This window comes from Ictidomys tridecemlineatus, chromosome X (genome assembly GCF_052094955.1).
Source record: "Ictidomys tridecemlineatus isolate mIctTri1 chromosome X, mIctTri1.hap1, whole genome shotgun sequence".
NCBI classification, from domain to species: Eukaryota; Metazoa; Chordata; class Mammalia; order Rodentia; family Sciuridae; genus Ictidomys; species Ictidomys tridecemlineatus.
This window is the reverse complement of record NC_135493.1, coordinates 85576799-85596269: the sequence shown is the minus strand read 5'-3', so window position 1 is coordinate 85596269 and position 19471 is coordinate 85576799. Positions and strand designations below refer to the sequence as shown.

General features: G+C 41.1%; 1 long non-coding RNA gene across 1 annotated transcript; it reads right to left on the bottom strand.

Moving 5' to 3' along the window:
• Positions 1-203: 203 nt before the first annotated feature.
• Positions 204-19015, bottom strand: LOC144371754 (uncharacterized). The gene is made up of 2 exons (XR_013431849.1): positions 6592-19015; positions 204-821 (listed from the first exon to the last, which is right to left on the bottom strand). It is a non-coding gene; the product is annotated as an uncharacterized LOC144371754 (long non-coding RNA).
• Positions 19016-19471: the final 456 nt, after the last annotated feature.

The window sequence follows — 19471 nt, the reverse complement described above, 5'->3', positions numbered from 1 at the left end:
AAGAATACAAACAACAGTAAGTGTTGGCAAGGATGTGGGGGAAAAGGCATACTCATACTTTGTTGGTGGGACTGCAAATTGGTGCAGCCATTCTGAAAAGCAGTTTCGCTTTTTGTGGTTTTATTTACCCATGATCAACCATGGTGTGAAAATATTAAGTGGAAAATTCCAACAATAAATAATTCATAAGTTTTAAACAACTATTATATATTGAATTGCTTTATTATTCATCTCTTATTAGCCTAATTCATAAGTTAAACTTTATCATAAGTACATACACATAGGAAAGAACATAGTATCTACAGAATTCTTACTATTGAGGTTTTAGTCATCCAATGGGGATCTTGGAACATATCCTCCTCAATACAGGGGACTACTATAAAATTAATGGCTGTTCACAAACTTAAATGAGAAGATCCTTCCACTGAAGAAAGTCAAATATATCCTCCATATTTTATGACACTCATGGACTGGAAATCTGAATTTATAAAGTTTTATTGAACAATTTTAACCAATAGTGTTTGCACTAGTTATCTATTGCTATGCAACAAATGATTCCCAAAACTCAGCAATTGAAGACCTCTGGCACATTTTCTGAGAGCCAGAAGTGTCTTATCTAGTTGTTTCTGGTGCTAATTCTCAGGAGGTTGGCAGTCAGGATGTGGTTGGGACTGTGGACTCATCTGAAGACTTATTTGGGCAGGAGGGTCTGCCAACATAATTGTTGGCAGGAAGCTTGGGTTCTTCACCACCTGGGCCCATCCACAGCTGACTGATGTGTCCTCACAAAACAGCATCTGGCTTCCCCCAGGGTAGGTGATCTAAGGATGGGCAAGAAAGAAACAACAATGCTTTTATCAAGTAGTCTTGTTAGTTTTCACACTGTCTCTTCATGAAATTCTAATTGTCAGAATTGACTTACTAAGGGGCTGAGGCTGTGGCTCAGTGGTAGAGTGCTTAAAGCGCCTTGCATGTGTGAGGCACTGGGTTCAATCCTCAGCACCACATAAAAAATAAATAAATCTATTGTGTCCATCTACAACTAAAAATATTTAAATAAAGAAATATTTATTTATTTATTTAAATAAAATTATTTAAATAAAAATATATATTAAATATATATATATATATATATATATATATATATGAATTGAGTTACTAAATCTAGCTAACTCTCAAGGGGAGGGAAATGAAGCATAGTCTTATGAATGAAGAATGCTTTAGTTTGCATCTGGAAGGTCCCCCAAATTTTCATGTATAAAAGCCTTGATCCTTAGCTTGGTGCTTTTGGAAGGTGGCAGAAACTTTAAAGGGGGTGGAGGGGGTAGGTCCTAATCCTGACACCAAGGCACACATCTATAATCCCAGCAACTCAGGAGGCTGAGGCAGGAGAATCACAAATTCAATGCCAGCATCAGCAACTTTGTGATACCCTCAGCAACTTAGTGAGACCCTGTCCCATATAAAAAATGAAAAAGGCTGGGGAATGTAGCTCAGTGACAGAGCATCTCTGGGTTCAACCCCCAGTACCAAAAAAGGGGTGTCTAATGGGAGGTCTTCTGATCACTGGGGGCATGCCCTTGAAGGAGAGTGGGACCCTGCACCTTCTTGCTCTTTTTTGTCCTTCTCTCTCTCTCTCTCTCTCTCTTTCTCTCTCTCTCTCTCTCTCTCTCTCTCTCTCTCTCTCTCTCTCTCTTGTCCCAACCATGAGGTGAATGGTTTTATGATTTTGCCACACACTGCTGCCATGACATGCTGTCATAGGCCCAAAAAAGAACAGAACACATCAAACATAGACTAAAATCTCCAAACTGTGAGCCAAAATAAACCTTTTCAGTTTAAGGGCAAAGTACCTCAGCTATTTGTTATAGTAATGGAAAGCTGACTAACATAAAGGAATATCAAAGAATTTGCAGATGTATTATAAAAACATCACACTGGAGCTGCAGTTGTGGCTCAGTGGTAGAGCACTTGCCTAACTAACATGTGTGAGGCACTGAATTCAATTCTCAGCACCACATATAAATAAGTAAAATAAAGGTCCATTGACAACTAAAAAAAAATATTTAAAAAAAAATCACACTAAGGCCGGGCATGGTGGCATACACCTGTAATCCCAGTAGTTTGGGAGGCTGAGACGGGAGGATTGAGAGTTCAAAGCCAGTCTCAGCAACAGTGAGGCTCTAAGCAACTCAGTGAGACCCTGTCTGTAAATAAAATTTTAAAAAAGGGCTGGGGATGTGGCTCAGTGGTCTAGTGCCCCTGAGTTCAGTCCCCAGTACCAAAACAAAACAAAACAAAACAAACATACTAATATATTACAGGTTAACTTTCATAATTTCTTAATGAAAGATGATACGGAAATGAATTTTTTTTCAGTGCTGGGATGGAACCCAGGGCCTTGCACATGCTAGATAAGTGCTTTACCAGTATGCTACACCATCCCTACCAGATCCCTAGTATGATTTCTACCTAAGGCATAGGCAATTCAAATTGGACCTCCGCTCTATGTCCTAAACCTCAGAACACATGCTTTGGAGTACCTTCCACAAAATGGTCCCTTTTGGTAACTGACTGGTTGGAGCCACAAGTGCCACATGAGTAAGATGCCCTGAATCTGAACTGGGACACATTTGTCCCTGAGCCCCATTTCTTCTTGTTGGAGGTGGTCTTGCCCTTTACCCTATGTGTAGGTCAGATGGAAGCCTTAGGAACTCTGTTATTTATACTTAGGTTTTCTCAAGCTCCATGGCCAGTAGTGGGAAAGTGACTTGGCAAGTAGATCACTCCTGCTGGCTGGTGTGGCATTTCTTTCACTAGATCCCATGAGATTGGGCCTCAGAGTGGTACTGATATGCTGATTTTGGGTGGCTCTTATTTAAGTCATCTACAAAACAATTTCAGAACTCTAGGCTATCAATAATCACTGTGAACCCTGGAGCTTGAGTTGCATGTGTAGGCCCATGCATCAGCTCTCACCCATCAGTATTCCAATTGAGGTGCCATCTCCAGTGTAGAGCATCCAAAAGTGTTAGGGGTAGTGGCAGATGCCTTTTTTTTCTGTGTGTATCTGTGCCACTGTTATCCAGGGTAGTCATTCCCTCCAGAGGTTCTACATATGGTATCAGGCATCCTTTGGGTCATAACTATGTTCTCCCAACAACTTTCAAGACTATTGCTCCATAACTCCTTAGAACCAATGTCCTCTCTCAGCTCCCATCAGTGTAATAATTCCCCAGGTCAGGCTAAAGCCATGCCAGATAAGAAATGTATATTCTTTGTACAAAGTGAGGACCATGGGCTCCTTGCCAATCCTCCCCACTGGTGGTGCTGTGTGTAAAGCAGTTGAACAGTCAACCTTGAAAGACATTTCATTTTAGGAATACAGTGATTACTGTTTAAAGAGTTTAAAAGAATACAGAAGATGTTCTGTTAAACATTTTTGCTATAAAATTTCAGATGGTAAATTTACAACAACCAGAGAATTAAGTACTGTTCATTTTTTTTTTTGGCATACTCCAAAGCTTCTGTGGTCTTTATTAACGAAGCACAGTAACACATTATGAGTCACTGGTGGCCACTTTCCATGGCAACCTGATGGATGATGAGTCACGCATAATAATGTAATCAGCAGTAAGTAATTTAAGGGGGCTGTGGATGTAGCTCCATGGTAAAGTACTTGTCTAGCATGTGCAAGGCCCTGGGTTCAATTCCCAGTACCTCAAAAAAAAAAGTAAAAATAATTTGAATAAATGGTACTTAAACCTGCAGAGGCAAGAAGATCTACATATCTACAATACAAACATTCTGAGAAGCAACAGTGTTCCTACCTTTTTGTGATAGGAGATATGAAGTTAGCCAGAAATAGCATATTTGACAATGAAGAACATAAATAAAGAACATGGAGCTGATCTTAGTGGCTCACACCAGCTACTTGGAAGTGAGGCAGTAGGTTCACATATTTGAGGCCAGCCTGGGCAACTCAGAGAGACCCTGTCTCAAAATAAAACAAAATAAAATAAAAAGTTCTGGTGATAGAGCTCAGTGGTAGAGCACTTGCCTAGTATGTGTTAGGCCCTGGGTTCCCTGTACCACACAAACATACACACACAAAAAAAGAAGAAGAAGGAGGAGGAGGAGGAGGAGGAGGAGGAGGAGGAGGAGGAGGAGGAGGAGGAGAGAAGGAGAAAGAAAGAAAAAAAGAAAAAAGGACATGGAAAATGGTTTTTCTAGCCAGGTACAGTGGCACATGCCTGTAATCTCAGTGGCTCGGGAGGCTGAGGCCAGCCTCAGAAATTTAGCAAGGCACTAAGCGTCTCAGTGAGACCCTATCTCTAAATAAAATACAAAAATAGGGCTGGGGATGTGGCTCAGTGGTTGAGTACCCCTGAGTTCAATCCCAGGTACCCCCCTGCAAACAAGAAAGAAAATGATTTTCCTGGACCTGAAAAGGGGGAGATGAAGCTTGAAAACTATGCAGGGTCTTCATGTGGCTGGAATAGATGAGAAATATAAATATTTCTTCTCTACATATTGATCTAAATCTTTACCAATAAATCATAATATCTAACATGAACCTATGATATTATAGTGTATTTTTACTTTAATTGTTTATATGGATGTAGGCCATATTTGTCTAAGGCCCCACATACTTTAGAGGCAGTGTGGTATGCAGCTTCTAAGATGGTCCCTTATTATCTCCATCTCCTGGTGTGTATACCCTTGCAGAATCCCATTCCTCTGAGTGTGGACTGGATTTAGTGATTTGCTTCTAATAGACTATGGCAGAAATGATGTGAGATATATATATATATATATATATATATATATATATATATATATATATATATATATATATATATAAAACTGGGAATTGAACTCTGAGGCACTTGACCACTGAGCCACATCCCTATTTTGTATTTTATTTAGAGACAGGTTCTCACTGAGTTGCTTAGTGCCTTGCCATTGCTGTAGCTGGCTTGGAAGTCATGATCCTCCTGCCTCAGCCTCCCCAGCTGCTGGGATTACAGGCATGTGCCACTGCACCCAGCATGATGGGATATTTAATGGATTCATTTGACCTGACTATAGTCATCTTTAGTCATAACCACCATGACTGCCTCTGAATAACCGTGGTGACTTGTCCCTCATAGTTTCCCAGCATCCTATAAATAGACAAAACCATTAGAGTGTTATGTGTTGAAGCTTTATGATGGACACTGGCATTCAGCACCACAAAGGTTCCTGACCCAAATCACAGGAATCCACTGGTCTTGCTGCCACTGTAACACATTTTTATTAGTAAGTGCTCAATAAATTGCACTCTGTACAATCTTTGATCAATATGCCTCTTTCTTTGGTTTCATGGCACTTGGGGCCAGTTTTCATACACTAAAACAGGACTATTCCAGAATAGATATTAATACATAAAAGACTGAAGTTTCCACTTTAGATATGATCTCTTCTACTTGTTCTTTCTCTCCTTCCCTTTCTCCCTCCTTCTCAGATTGGAGTCCATCTATCATGTAAAGAAGTCCAGGATGTTAAAATGGTTACATGAAAAGGAGAGTCCTTAGGGCTGTGGTTGTAGCTCAGTAGCAGAGCACTTGCCTAGCATGTGTGAGACACTGGGTTTGATTCTCAGCACCACATATAAATAAATAAATAAATAAAATAAAAGTCCATTAAAAATATTTTTAAAAAGAAAAGAAAAAGAGGGTCCCTGGAGGCTGAAAGCCACATGGAGACCTGAAGTGCCCCTGCCAACAGCCAACACCAACCATCAGTCACATGAGTGGGACTTTTTAGAAGCAGAATCTTCCAACCCCAGTAACCTTCAAATGACTGCAGCCCCAGATGAAACCTGGTGAGAGACCCTGAGCCAAAGCTGCACCTAGATTCCAGATCAAAAGAAAGAGTAAGATAAAATGTTTCTGGTTTTAAGCGATTCAAAAAAATTTTTAGACAAAATGTCACAAAGGATATTGATCAAGTTTATTTTCAAAGACGCTAGTGAATGTCACCTCTGATTTATAAAAGTAGATAAACAAAATTTTTATAGAGGAAATATCTCGATATATAATATATAATAACACTGAGACATAGTACACATAATATTCCAAGAATATCAGTTGGGCTGGGGTGTAAGTCAGTGGTCAAGCACTTGCCTAGCATGATTTTTTCCTAAGTGTCCTGGTGAAATCTCAAAGAGAGTTCTAGGCACTCTAGGCACAGAAGAGATCCTAAAACATCAATCTAATTTATTTTTTTCAATATTTAGGTGTGATTTGGGTAAGGCAAAATTCAAAAACTTCATCTCAGGAGATTTGGACACTTCATTAAAACAGGATCATAGGTGCCTGAGACATAGTATCAGTTTCCTATTTAACCAAAGGACAATAAAACATATAGAAAATAACATGATTAGGACTGGTGCTGTGGCTGTAGAGCACTTGCCTAGCATTTGCAAAGCCTTGGGTTTCATCTGTACCATGCATGAATGCACATGCACACGTGTGCGCGCGTGCACACACACACACACACAAAGAAAACAAAAGAAAAGAAAATGCAACATAATTCTAAAAAACTTACTTGAGAAAATTGTGTTCTTCTGATGTGATTCTGCAATCTGTATACAGGGTAAAAATGGGAGTTCATAACCCACTTGAATCAAATGTATGAAATATGATATGTCAAGAGCTTTGTAATGTTTTGAACGACCAATAAAAAAAAAGAAAATTGTGTTCTTCATATTTTTCTCCAAAATCAAGGATATCATAAAGCCAATATAAAGTTCAAAATTGGGGCTGGGATAAAACTAAAGTGGTGGAACACATGCTTAGCATGTATGAGGCCCTGGGTTTGAACCCCAACACCAAAAATGATAACGACAAAGCATGGAAAACTACTCCAGTTAGACACAGAGTCTTTGCCCTCTAGGCAGATTAAACAGAAAGTAAGTAATAAACATTCATGTTTTTATTCTTTTTATTGGATGGGAGTGCTGAGGATTGAACTCAGGGGCAGTTTGCCATGGAGCTACATCCTCAGCCCTTTTTTATCATTTTATTTTATTTATTTTTTGGTACTGGGGATTTAACCTAGAGGTGCTTACTACTGAGCTACATTCCCTTTTTAATTTTTATTTTGAGACAGGCTGTCAATAAGTTGCAGAGGGCCTTGCTACGTTAATGAGGCTGGCCTTGAACTTGTGATCCTCCTGTCTCAGCCTTCCAAATTGCTGGGATGACAAGTGTGCACCACCCCATCCAGCTCCATTTTTAATTTTGAGGCAGGGTCTTATTAAATTGCCAAAGCTGGCCTTGAACTTGCAATCCTCCTGCCTCAACCTCCTGAGTTGCTGGGGTACAGGCTTGCACCACTGCATCTAGCTAACCATTCATGATTTAAGCAAAGACAATAATAGTAAACCAAGAGGATCAGCAAATAGGTCCGTTAAAATTAAGTAAACTTCTCTCAGATGTGAACACATTGTTTAGGCTCCTCCAAGACTCGGGCATTATAAACCAAGGCAAATCAATCTCACTTCTCAAAGCTTCATTTTTCATTGTTCTTTTTCATATTCTAAAATGGACTGACACTTTACTTAAGAACAGAAGTCAGGAGCACATAATGTCAGAGCTAATTTCAAGGAATTCCCAACTGAACTAGGTATGGTGGTTTGCATCTGTAGTCCTAGTTATTTGGGAGGATTTTTGTTGTTGTTGTTATTGTTGTTTTGATTGAATACAGGATGCTCTATGACTGAGCTATATCCCCAGCCTTTTTTATTTTATTTTAAGACAGAGTGCCTATGTTCCCCAGGCTGGCCCCAAGCTTGCGATCCTCCTGCCTCAGCCTCCTGAGTAGCTGGGATTATAGGTCTGCACCACCACATCCCACAGTGCTTATTAGTCTTTATTAATAATCATAAAGAGATTCTTTCATTTAATAATCATTACAAAATAATTTGTGGATGCCCTCCAAAGATAGGAAAGCATGGCCAGGCATGGTGGCACACACAAGTGGCTCAGGAGGCTGAGGCAGGAGGACGATGAATTCAAAGCCAGCCTCAGCAACTTAATGAGGACCTAAGCAACTCAGAGAGACCCTGTCTCTACGTAAAATGCAAAAAAAAAAAAAAAAATTGGCTGGGGATGTGGCTCTGTGGTTAAGCACCCTACATTTAATCCCCAATCCACAAAAAATCAATAACTTGCCTATAAACACATCAAAAATAAAAATATTACAGAGCAGACAGAATGGCCTAGGCCTACCTGTTTATTTGACCTTATTTGACCCATGTGAGGAGGAGCAGGGAGATATGCAGTAAAAATTCTTTTTCTTGACTGTCACTAGCATAGCCCTTCTAAATCTCCATATTTATTTCTGTATTCCTGCTCAAGAACCCACTGTGGCTCCCTCCTTCTGGTTCTCATGTAGATCCAGGTGACAGATAATACCAAGCTGTCATCTATCTGCATATGTATTGAGGCCAAAGTGTTCACTGTGTGTCACATTCATGACAAGCAAGGCCAGTGGTCACTGCTACTCTTAGTCTGTGTCACTAGGTAGATGTTACAAGATCATGGAGAATGTCAACTCCCTGTGGGTAATGATTTTATCTATTTTGTCCATTCTTACACCCCGGCACAGTGCCTGGAAAATGTAGCAACTCAGTCAACATATATCAGAAAAATGAATTAATTTATTTCCCAACCCTCAAATGAGTCTTAAGGGCACTGAGGCATAGAATAGTGAAGTGACTAGTCCAGGACCATGTGGTGTAGTAATGGGAAAAATTGAGATTTTGTACCTAGGTCCCCATTAAGTACCCAGTGGCTATCCATTTCTTTTCTCATCCCCTCTCCCCACGACTTTCCTGGCAGTGATAGAGAAGGACACACACTACCCAGACCTCTTTTCAAGGGCCCATTGCGCAGCTGCAGGGAATATAGCACGCAGGCAGCCTCCAACTGTCAGTGCCATCAAGGTCTTCTCCAGCTGCAGGGTCAAGCGCACCCCCCTGTGATTGTGCCCTTCCTGGGAATATAGTCTCCTTCAAACAGGAGGCATCTGCTGTGCCATCCCTGTCCCAGAGATCTCCCACTGGGTTGGCCAAGTGTTTGTGTGGCCTGTGTCGCCCTTCAGCTTTCCCTCTGTCCAATCCTGCCTCCTCCTGCTTCCCTTTGAAGGAATTGATCCCTAATAAAGTCGTTGTATTCCAAACTCCATCTCAAATTCTACTTCCAGAAAACCTATCCAATGACTGTCCAGCAAAGTCCCAATAAAGTGCCCCAGTGAAATATTGGACCTAACATTGCATTCACCAAGAATGATGCCAGTTTGAGGGAAGCAGAGTAGTGGAATGGCTACCTTGCTTCTCAGCTGAATATTAGAATAGTTGAGTCAATAAAGCTTACGTGAGAAAATTGGAGGGGTGTAACATGAAATATAAAATGCAGGAATTGAACTTAGGGAATGTCACGGGCTCTCTTTTCTATAGAGCTGAACCCCGCTCTCCTTCTTTGCTCTTTGGTGCCATGTTCCCAACTGCTTTCCTCTGCCACGGTCTTCCACTATGATGTTCATCCTCACTTGGGTCCCAAAGAATGGAGTCAGCCGTCTATGGACTAAGACCTCTGAAACCACGAGCCACAAAATAAACTTTTCCTTCTCTAAAACTGATCCCAGAACAACCAGGCAAGTAAGATAAAGCAAGAAAACCCAGGACTGGCTTTTATTCAGAATACTTTTGGGCCAGGGCAGTGGCACACACCTGTACTCTTAGCTTCTTGGGGGGCTGGGGCAGGACGATTGCAATTAGAAGTCCACCCTTGGCAACTCAGCAAGAACCTGTCTCAAAATGAAAATAAAATAAAAAGGGTCGGGGATGTAGCTCAGTGATAAAGCGCTGAGTATCCAGTACCACACATACACACACACACACACACACACACACACACACACACACACAAAATTATTGTCAGAATTTAAATTACATCTTGTTTGATGTTTTCAGTATTTTAAATACTTCCTTGATGTTTCCTTAGTATGGAATTATTTCTCATTCTTTTCAAGTGATTTGGAAATTCTACCCCTGTTTTGTGTGTGTCTGTTTTTCATGGTACTGGGGAGTGAACCCAGGACCTCACATATGCTAAGCAAGCACTCTACTACCAAGCTACATCCCAAGCTCTTTTTATTTGAGACAGGTCTTACTAAGTGGCCCAAGCTAGCTTTAAGCTTCCTCCTGCCTCAGCTTCCCAAGTAACTGGGATTACAGGTGTGTGCCACCAAGGTCTGGCTTCTATCTTTGCTTTTAATTCAATTTGTGGTTACCTTATGGGTTTTGTTTGTTTCGGTATTGAAGTGCTGAGGGTTAAACCAAGGGCTTTGCACATGCTAGGTGAGTGCTCTTCTCCTGAGTTACATTCCCAGCCCCACCTTTGGGCATTTTTTTTTGTGTGTGTGTGGTGCTGGGGATTGAACCCAGGGACTTGTGCATGCCAAGCAAGCACTCTACCAACTGAGCTATGTCCCCAGCCCCCAGGCCTTTTTTTATTAATTGTTGATGGACATTTATTTTATTTATTTATATGCAGTGCTGAGAATCGAACCCAGTGTCTCACACATGCTAGGCAAGTATTGTACTGCTGAGCTTTGCTCCAGCCTCCACCTTAAGGTTTTTTAAAAAAATTGAACCTACCTACATTTATGTAATTATCAGCAGCAGAATTAAAGAATATCTATCCATTTCTTCTCTCTTTTGGGAATGGAGTGTGAACTCTCCTTGGGTCACACAAATGGATTTTCATGCTATGAGAGTCACACTAGGAAGTAACAGAATGGAAAGTAGACCCCCAAGAGTCACACAGCCTATAGTTTGGAAATGCAAGGGCCAGACAGACTGGGTCTAGATACTCCTGATGTCATGCTAACTGTGATATGAACACTTCTGGGGTCCCAGCCTGAAGTATGGACACTTACAGAACCACACAGAGTAGGGAGTCAACAGTCTTCTGGTAACCAAGACTAGAATGTGGACACTCCTGGTTACATGTGCACTGGGGTACAAACCTTTCTGGGTCATACACACTGGGATATGATCACTTCTTGGGTCACACAGAGCAGGATGTGGAGACTCCTGGGGTCACCTAGAGTCAGGTATAGATAATAGGGACACATCCTAGTCTGTGTCTCCACTAGAATCCACATTTATTTCTGAGAACACCCCATTATATCCTGACTATAGTCTATTTCCCTAGGAGTGGCTACTTTGAAGTCCTTACAAGTTCACTAGTTTTCATTTCCTATATTTAAAATTAGAACAAAATGCTACTAATGCTGTAATATTTACCATAAACTTAGGTTTGAAATCTTATCAAAGAGGCATGGCTATTGAAATACTTAACAGTAGCCCACATTCATGATCAGAAAATAGTATATGGTGGATAAAGAAAATATGGTACACAGTGGGATATTACTCAGCTACAAAGAATGAAATTATGGCATTTGACAGTAAATGAATGGAACTGGAGACTATCATGCTAAATGAAATAAGCTAATCCCCCCAAAAACAAAGGCCAGTGTTCTCTCTGATATGCAGATGCTAACACACAATAAGGGGTGGGGAGAGGGAAGAACAGAAGTTCATTGGAGTAGACAAAGGGGAAGGAAGGGAAGAAAGGGAGGATGGGAATAGGAAAGAAAGTAGAGTGAAGTGGACTTAACTTTCCTATGTTCATATATGAATACATGACCAGTGTAACTCCATATCATGTACAACCACAAGAATGGAAAGTTGTACTCCATACTCTATGTATGTATATGTCAAAATATACTCTACTGCCATATATATCTAAAAAGAACAAAAAATGAAAATAGGGCATGGATGGTGAACTAGTTAACCTAGGCCAGGGTGAGTGAATGAGAGCTCTAAAACAGGAGAGTATTGATGGCAACCTCACTAATCAAAGCCCTGTTTAAGCTCAAGTCAGAGGGGCATTAAGAGTGGTGGCCTTGGGTTGGGGTTGTGGCTTGGTGGTAAAGCACCTGCCTAGCATGTGTGAGGCCCTGGGTTCAATTCTCAGCACCACATAAATAAATAATACAACTAAAAATATTTTTTTAAAAAAGAGTGGTGTCCTTATCAGAGGCCAGGGCTGAGGCAACACTATCAGGGGAAGTTGATAGTGAAAAAATGAACAGAGATCATGGTTACAGTTCAGATAAGAGGGGCATTAATGAGATAAAAATTAATACACACAGTTCAATAAGAGACCAGAAAATCACTGATCATGGAATAAAGAGGAACAGATATGAGGTCAGACAGGAGGAACCAATAATTTTAATTAACAATTATTCTATTTGATTATACAGATGGAGGTGTGAGTGCAGATAGAATAATCAACAAATCCTTGAATTCAGACTTGAGGGATATGAATGGTGTAGTAGTTAACAGAGGCCCTAGTTTAGGGTGAGACCAGAAAAAAAGAGATGAGGACAACTAAATGAATATCTGAGTTTGAGGTCAGTCAAGAAGGGAACAGATTATAGAATATTTAACAGAACCTGGGGAAGTTCAGACTCTGGTGTTGGAAGCAATAACAATGGAACAAGTTCAACAGCAGATCCTCAAAGCACTGGTGTTGGAGCATCAGAGGATTCAGTTCAGGGCTAAACCAGAGGGAACTGATGGAGGTATATTTAACAAGAACTGAGTTTGAAGATAAGCCTGGAGCAGAAAGATTTTGCAAGAGTTAATTGACTGTGCTAGGAAATATTTTTGATTATGGAAGAGTAAGCATTTAAGTCCTGGCTAAAAATTGGACTGACTAAACCAGGTGTGGTGGCTCATGCCTGTAATCCCAGCAACTCAGGAGGCTGAGGTAGACAAATTCCAATTTAGAGGCCTACCTAAGCAACTTAGTGAGGACCTGACTCAAAATTTAAAAGAAAATTAAAAAGGGCTGGTGATGTTGTTTAGTGGCAGAGAACCCCTGAATTCAATCCCCAGAAACAAAAAAAATGTTTTAAATGTAAAAAAAACAGAAAAGAAAAGAAAGAAAAAGAATCAGACCAGAAAGTAAGGAGTAAGGATAGTGGAAGAGCATTCACTAAGAACTAGGATGAGGGGCTGGCTGGGGATGTGGCTCAAGCAGTAACACGTTTGCCTGGCATTCGTGGGGCGCTGGGTTCGATCCTCAGCACCACATACAAATAAAATAAAGATGTTGTGTCCACCGAAAACTGAAAAATAAATATTAAAAAATTCTCTCTCTCTCTCTAAAAAAAAAAAAAAAAGAATCAGGATGATGGGCTAGGATTGTGGCTCAGCAGTAGAGCGCTCGCCTAACATGGGCAGAACCCAGGTTCAATCCTCAGCACCACATAAAAATAAAGGCATTGTGTTGTGTCCATCTACACCTAAAAAAATAAATGTTTTTTTTTTTTTAAAAGAGTTAAGGGGCTGGGGATGTGGCTCAAGCAGTAGCGTGCTTGCCTGGCATGAGTGCGGCCCGGGTTCGATCCTTAGCACCACATACCAACAAAGATGTTGTGTCCGCCAACTAAAAAATAAATATTAAAAATTCTCTCCTCTCTCACTTAAAAAAAAAAGAGTTAAAAAAAAAGAACCAGGATGACATTGAAGGTGAAATAACTTTGAAAGGGAATCTCAGTTTGAAAACAAGCAAGAGGGCTGGGGATGTGGCTCAAGCGGTAGCGCGCTCGCCTGGCATGCGTGCGGCCCAGGTTCGATCCTCAGCACCACATACCAACAAAGATGTTGTGTCCACCAAAAACTAAAAATAGATATTAAAAATTCTCTCTCTCACTCTCTCTTTAAAAAAAAAAAAAAAAGAAAACAGGCAAGAAGGTCATTGATGCTGTAGTGGTTAATAGTGAACCACACTTGAGGTCAGACCAATGGAGCACTGATGGTTTAACAGTTAAAATGGTCTGTTCAAAGTAAGACCTGAGGGGACTAAAGGTTGAATAGTTAAAAAGAACTCCAAGTGTGATCAGTGTGGCATTCTTTTTTTAAACACACACACACACACACACACACACATATATATATATATATATTTTTTTTTAAGTTGGACACAATACCTTTATTTATTTATTTATTTTATGTGGTGCTGAGGATCGAACCCAGGGCTTCTAACATGCTAGGCAAGTGCTCTGCTGCTGAGCCACAAGCCCAGCCCACCCTGTGCGGCATTCTTGAGTGAAAAATTAATAGAGATCTGGGTTTGATTTGCAACCAGAAGGGCCTTTAAACTAGATTATCAAATTAAGGCCTGATTTCAAGGCCATGTCAGAAGAGCATGGATGATTTAATGGTAAACAGACATTTGTTTTTTAAGGTAGACTAGTATACTAATGGTGGGTTTGGTAACAGAAGAGGTCAAAACAGAGAGGTGGGGATAGTTCAAAATAAGAACAAAGGACTTGATGTTAGAAGTTAAAAGAAGTTGCAATTCAGGGTCAGACCAGAGGGCCAAAAATGGTGGAATAGTTTAGAGAAGCCTAGATTTGAAGTTGGGGCAGAGGGTACCAGGGGTGGAATAGCCAACCGAAGCCCTGGGTTTTTGATGAATGAAGGGCCTGTCATGCTGGTTTAGTTAAGAGCTGTCCATGTGAAAATTCAGATCAAGGGTGGGGGGGGGGGTTTGATAGAGACAAAGCTAATAGACTCTGGGTTCAAAATTAGACCAGAGATGCCTTCATGGTTTTAGAGTTCAGAAAGATCCAGCTAAAGCAGAGGCCCAATTGGTGCTAGGATATTAATCAGAAGCCCAGGCTGAAGGTCAGAAAAAAGAATTGTCTGCCAGAATTTCAGTTTTAGAGGAGGCCAGAGGGGTTCTAATGATGGAATAGTTTGCAGAAGTTCAGGTTCAAGGTCAGAACAGGGGGAAATGACCATGGCATAGTTAATAAGCACACAAGTCTGAGGCCTGCCCATAGGGAATTGATACTGCAAGTGTAACCAGTGCCCAAGGTTCAATATCAGATCAAGGCAGAGGTTATAGAGGAATATTAAATAAAGGCCAGAGTTTGAGGCAAGATCAGAGGGTATAAATAGTGGACTAGTTTACTGAGGTCAAGGCCCGAAGAGCACAGAGTGCAGAAAAGTTTTTTTTTTTCTTTCTTTTTCTTTTTTTTTTTTTCTTTTTTGCATTGCTGGGGAATGAATTCAGGACTTGGCACCTGCTAGGCAAGCCCTCGACCACTGAGCTACATTCCAAGCCTAACGGTGGAAAAGTTAACAGAGGCTCAAATTCAGGTATCAGACCTGAGGAGCACTTACCATGAATTCACTGAGGACTGGATTCAAGGGTCTGGCAAAAAGCCCCCCATACTGGCGATGGAAGCCAGGGGTTCTCTATCACTGGGCTACACCCTATCCTTTTTTGAGACATGATCTTGCTAAGTTGCCCAGGCTGACCTTGAACTTGAGGTCCTCCTGCCTCAGTCTCTTGAGTAGCTGGGATTGCGAAGCATGCATCATCATGCCTGGATGGCAAAGAGTTATTGATGGTGGAATCATAAATAGAGTCCCAAACTGGAGTTTAGAGTTTAGAGTTTTAAACTCTGACAGAAGAGTTTTTTAAAAACTCAGGTTTAAAATAAAATTAGGGTGGCTCAGAGGTAGAGCGCTTGCCTAGCATGCATGGGGCACTGGGTTCAATCCTCAGAACCACATAAAAATAAAGATATTGTGTCCACCTACAACTAAAAAATAAATGTTTAAAGTGAAATTAGGGGTTTTGATGCTGGAAGCATTGCCAGGCATGGAGGCATAGGACTGTAATCTCAGCAGCTCAGGAGGCTGAGGCAGGATGATCACAAGTTCAAGGCCATTCTCAGCAACTTAGTGAGACCCTCACAAAACAAAAATTTAAAAAGGCAAGGAAGTCACTTAGTGGTACAGGATCCCTGGATTCAATCCCCAATGCCAAAAAATAAATAAATAAATAAAATAAAAGTTGGTGGGAGCATTAATAGAGGCCCAGGTTTAAGCAGAGGCCAGATGGACACTCATGGTGGTAGTCTTTAAAATACCTGGGTTTGAGGTCATAATAGATAGGTATCAGTTGAGGAAACATTAAGAAATGCCCAAAGGCCTGGCATGGTGATGCATGCCTATAACACCAGCAACTTTGGAGGCTGAGGCAGGAGGATCTAAAGTTCAAGCCAGCCTCAACAACTTAGTGAAACTCTAAGAAACTTAGTGAGATCCTGTCTCAAAATAAAATATAAAGGGTATGTGATTCAGTGGTTAATTGCCCCTGGGTTCAATCCCTGGTACAAACAAACAATCACCAAAAATGAATAAAAAGGGCTGGGGATGTGGCTCAGTGGCTAAGCACCTCTGAGTTCAATTCCTGGTACAGAAAGAAAAAAAAGGAAGAAAAGAAATGGAAGAATGAAGGGAAGGAAGAGGGGGGCAGAGAGAGAAAGGAGGGAGGGAGGGAAGGAAGGAAGGAAGAAAGAAAGAGAAAGGAAATGCCCAGATTTTACGTCAAAAGAGTGATGTTAAAATAGTTAAGAGGCCTGGGCTTAATTGTGGATGACACCAGTTATTAATGGTCCAAGTGTTAATATAGAGGTGTTGATAGAATTGACACCATAAGAGGACTGATAGTGAAATAACTAATAGAGCCTCAGATTCAAAGTCAGGATTGAGGATCCTCAGAGCAAAAGGACATTGCTCACAAAATAACTAAAAGAAGCCTAAGTTTGAGGTCAGTTCAGAGGACAGTTGCTAGTGGACTATCATATAGAAGCCCTGTTTTGAGACTTGACCAGTGGTAATTGACTAGCTGGATAATAATTAATAAAAGCCCACCTTCAGGCTCATACCAGAGAGGATCTTGATGGTTAAGTAGTTAAACACACCAGTTCAAAGTCAGACAAGGGGCATGGACAAGTTAATGGAGGCATGGCTGTAAGGGAATAGGAGAGTAGCATTGATGGTGGAATGGTTAACAGAGCTCCAGATCTAATGTCAAATCAGAGGTACAGTGATTATGGACAAGTTAACAGAGGCCCAAGTTTGACCAATAATATTATTTTTTTATTCTTTATTATTTGTCCAGTATTTATTTCCCCTTAGATTTTCAGTCAAGAAAAGTATCAACAAGATGAATTTAAAGTAAAATGTCAAGTCTGCCACCTCAAAAATTTCACAAGGAGGAAACCCCCAAAATCATGCACAACAATCATGACCAATCATCCTGAATCCAGATTCAATAAAACATGAAGAGTGTAAAGAAAAGAAGTTAAGAAAACTGATTCTCCATAATTATCTTGCCATCCAGAGACCTTGGCTAAAACTGAGTATCTATTTAGTGTTGCATACAGTGCAGGAAAGAGTGAACATGGCAGATCTGAACCGCTATCCTTGGAAAGGCCTGCTTCAAGGCTGGTTCTGACTGCTATCTGGAACTTACATTTCAGTATTCCCACCACTCTCTAAAAGGTAAGGATGACTCGCTATGCCTCAACTATTTGCACAAGGAATGCGGTTCATGCTGAACACCTGCTTTCCTTCTGGGAGTCAAATTTGGATAAGGGGCAGTGTGATAGGCAGGGGGGTCTCTGTGACCAGCCACCCCCAAAACCCTGGCCCCTGTGTTTCTGATGAGCTTCCATGGTTGGCGACATTTCACATGTTGTCACAACCCCATTACTAGGAGAACTGAGCACATCCTATGAGTCAACTGGGAGAACTGAGCACATCCTATGAGTCAACTGGGAGAGGACCCTTGGGAACTTGTGCCTAATCTCCCCAAAACTTGGCCCTGTGCACCATATCTCTTTGCTAATGTTGCTCTGTATTTTTTTCTGTAATAAAAAGTATTCGTGAATACAACCATACGCTGGGTCTTATGAGTCCTCCTAGCATATTAACTGAGCTTGCCACTGGTATTAGGGACAATGATACACACATGTACATGAATGTCTCAGCTCCCTGATATCCCTACCTTATCACCGTTTACCTAAGGTCTGTCAGATGAAAGTTATCAGAAATCTTTTTGTCAAATATCAGTAGATTGAACAGATTATTTTCCTCTCCCAACCAGACTGGGGTTAGTTCTGGTGTTAGTTCTGGAGCTCAGCAATGGTGGGCCACCAGATTGGAGTCTCTGACTCTGTTGACTGTCCCTGAGGTCCCAAGATACTAACCACGGTTCAAATTGTCATATATGTGGCAGCATACAGAGCCAAAGGGAAGGAAATACCTGGAGCAAGAGCCTCTTTGACACTTCCTGGTCACTCTGATCATTAACAAGGGTTTTAGGTTATTTGTCCCCCTGTCAAAATCCAAGTGATCTCTCCTTACTCAGAGTTCCTTATGGAACATCACTTTTTGGTCTCTGAGCTGTTCTAGGGCAAACCCTGGGCCCTGGGTGGGCATGGGTGGAGAAAGGAGTGGTCTGGGAGATTTCCCATTGCCTCCATCCCACAGCAGGAGCCCCAAGCTGTCTCAGGGTCCATAGTTATCTCTGCACCAGCTGGGTGATCCAAGAAGTCAACATCTCTACTCCCTGCTTGTGAGAAACCGTCCAGTGCAAAAGTATGGGGCCCACTCAGGCAGGGGCTACCATGTTGGAAGGTTTGCAGAGTCTCAGCGCCCTGGAGGACCCGACCGGGTCCTGTAGCTTAATATGATAAACCCTCTAGGATAGAACCCAGCATTTTCTACTCAACTCCTCCACTGTCACCAGATAATGTTCCTCCTTTGCTTAAAACAGGCAACTTCTCCTTCACTCAGGAAAAAGGCCAAAGGTCTTCATCATGGCCCATGAACCCCTACAAGCACCTGGCCTGTTTGACCTCATCTACTCTCACACTCTAGCCTATACAGTGATCCTTCAGGCACATTCTACCCTCCAGTGCCTTTGTGCTGGATTTTTTCTTTGAGAATATTCTCTATCACACTATGGCTCCCCCTCATTTCATTCAGGACTTTGTCTAAATGATACCATCAAGAATGTCTTCCCTGGGCTGGGGATGTGGCTCAAGCGGTAGCGCGCTCGCCTGGCATGCGTGCGGCCCGGGTTCGATCCTCAGCACCACATACCAACAAAGATGTTGTGTCCGCTGAGAACTGAAAAATAAATATTAAAAAGAATATTCTCTCTCTCTCTCCCTCCTCTCTCACTCTCTCTTTAATAAAAAAAAAAAAAAAAAAAAAAAAAAAAAAAAAAAAAAAAAAAAAAAAAAAAAAGAATGTCTTCCCTAATGACATCACCAAAAAGACTGCAACCCCAACTCCTAGATTATCTCCCTTCCTTGCTTTATTTTTCTTCACATCTTTAGCTGACTTATTACACATAGATGCTTCCTGATTTACAACAGAGTTACATCCTGATACATATATCGTTTAAGTTGAAAATACCGTACGTTGAAAATACACTTAATACACCTAACCTACCACATATCCTACCTTAGCCTA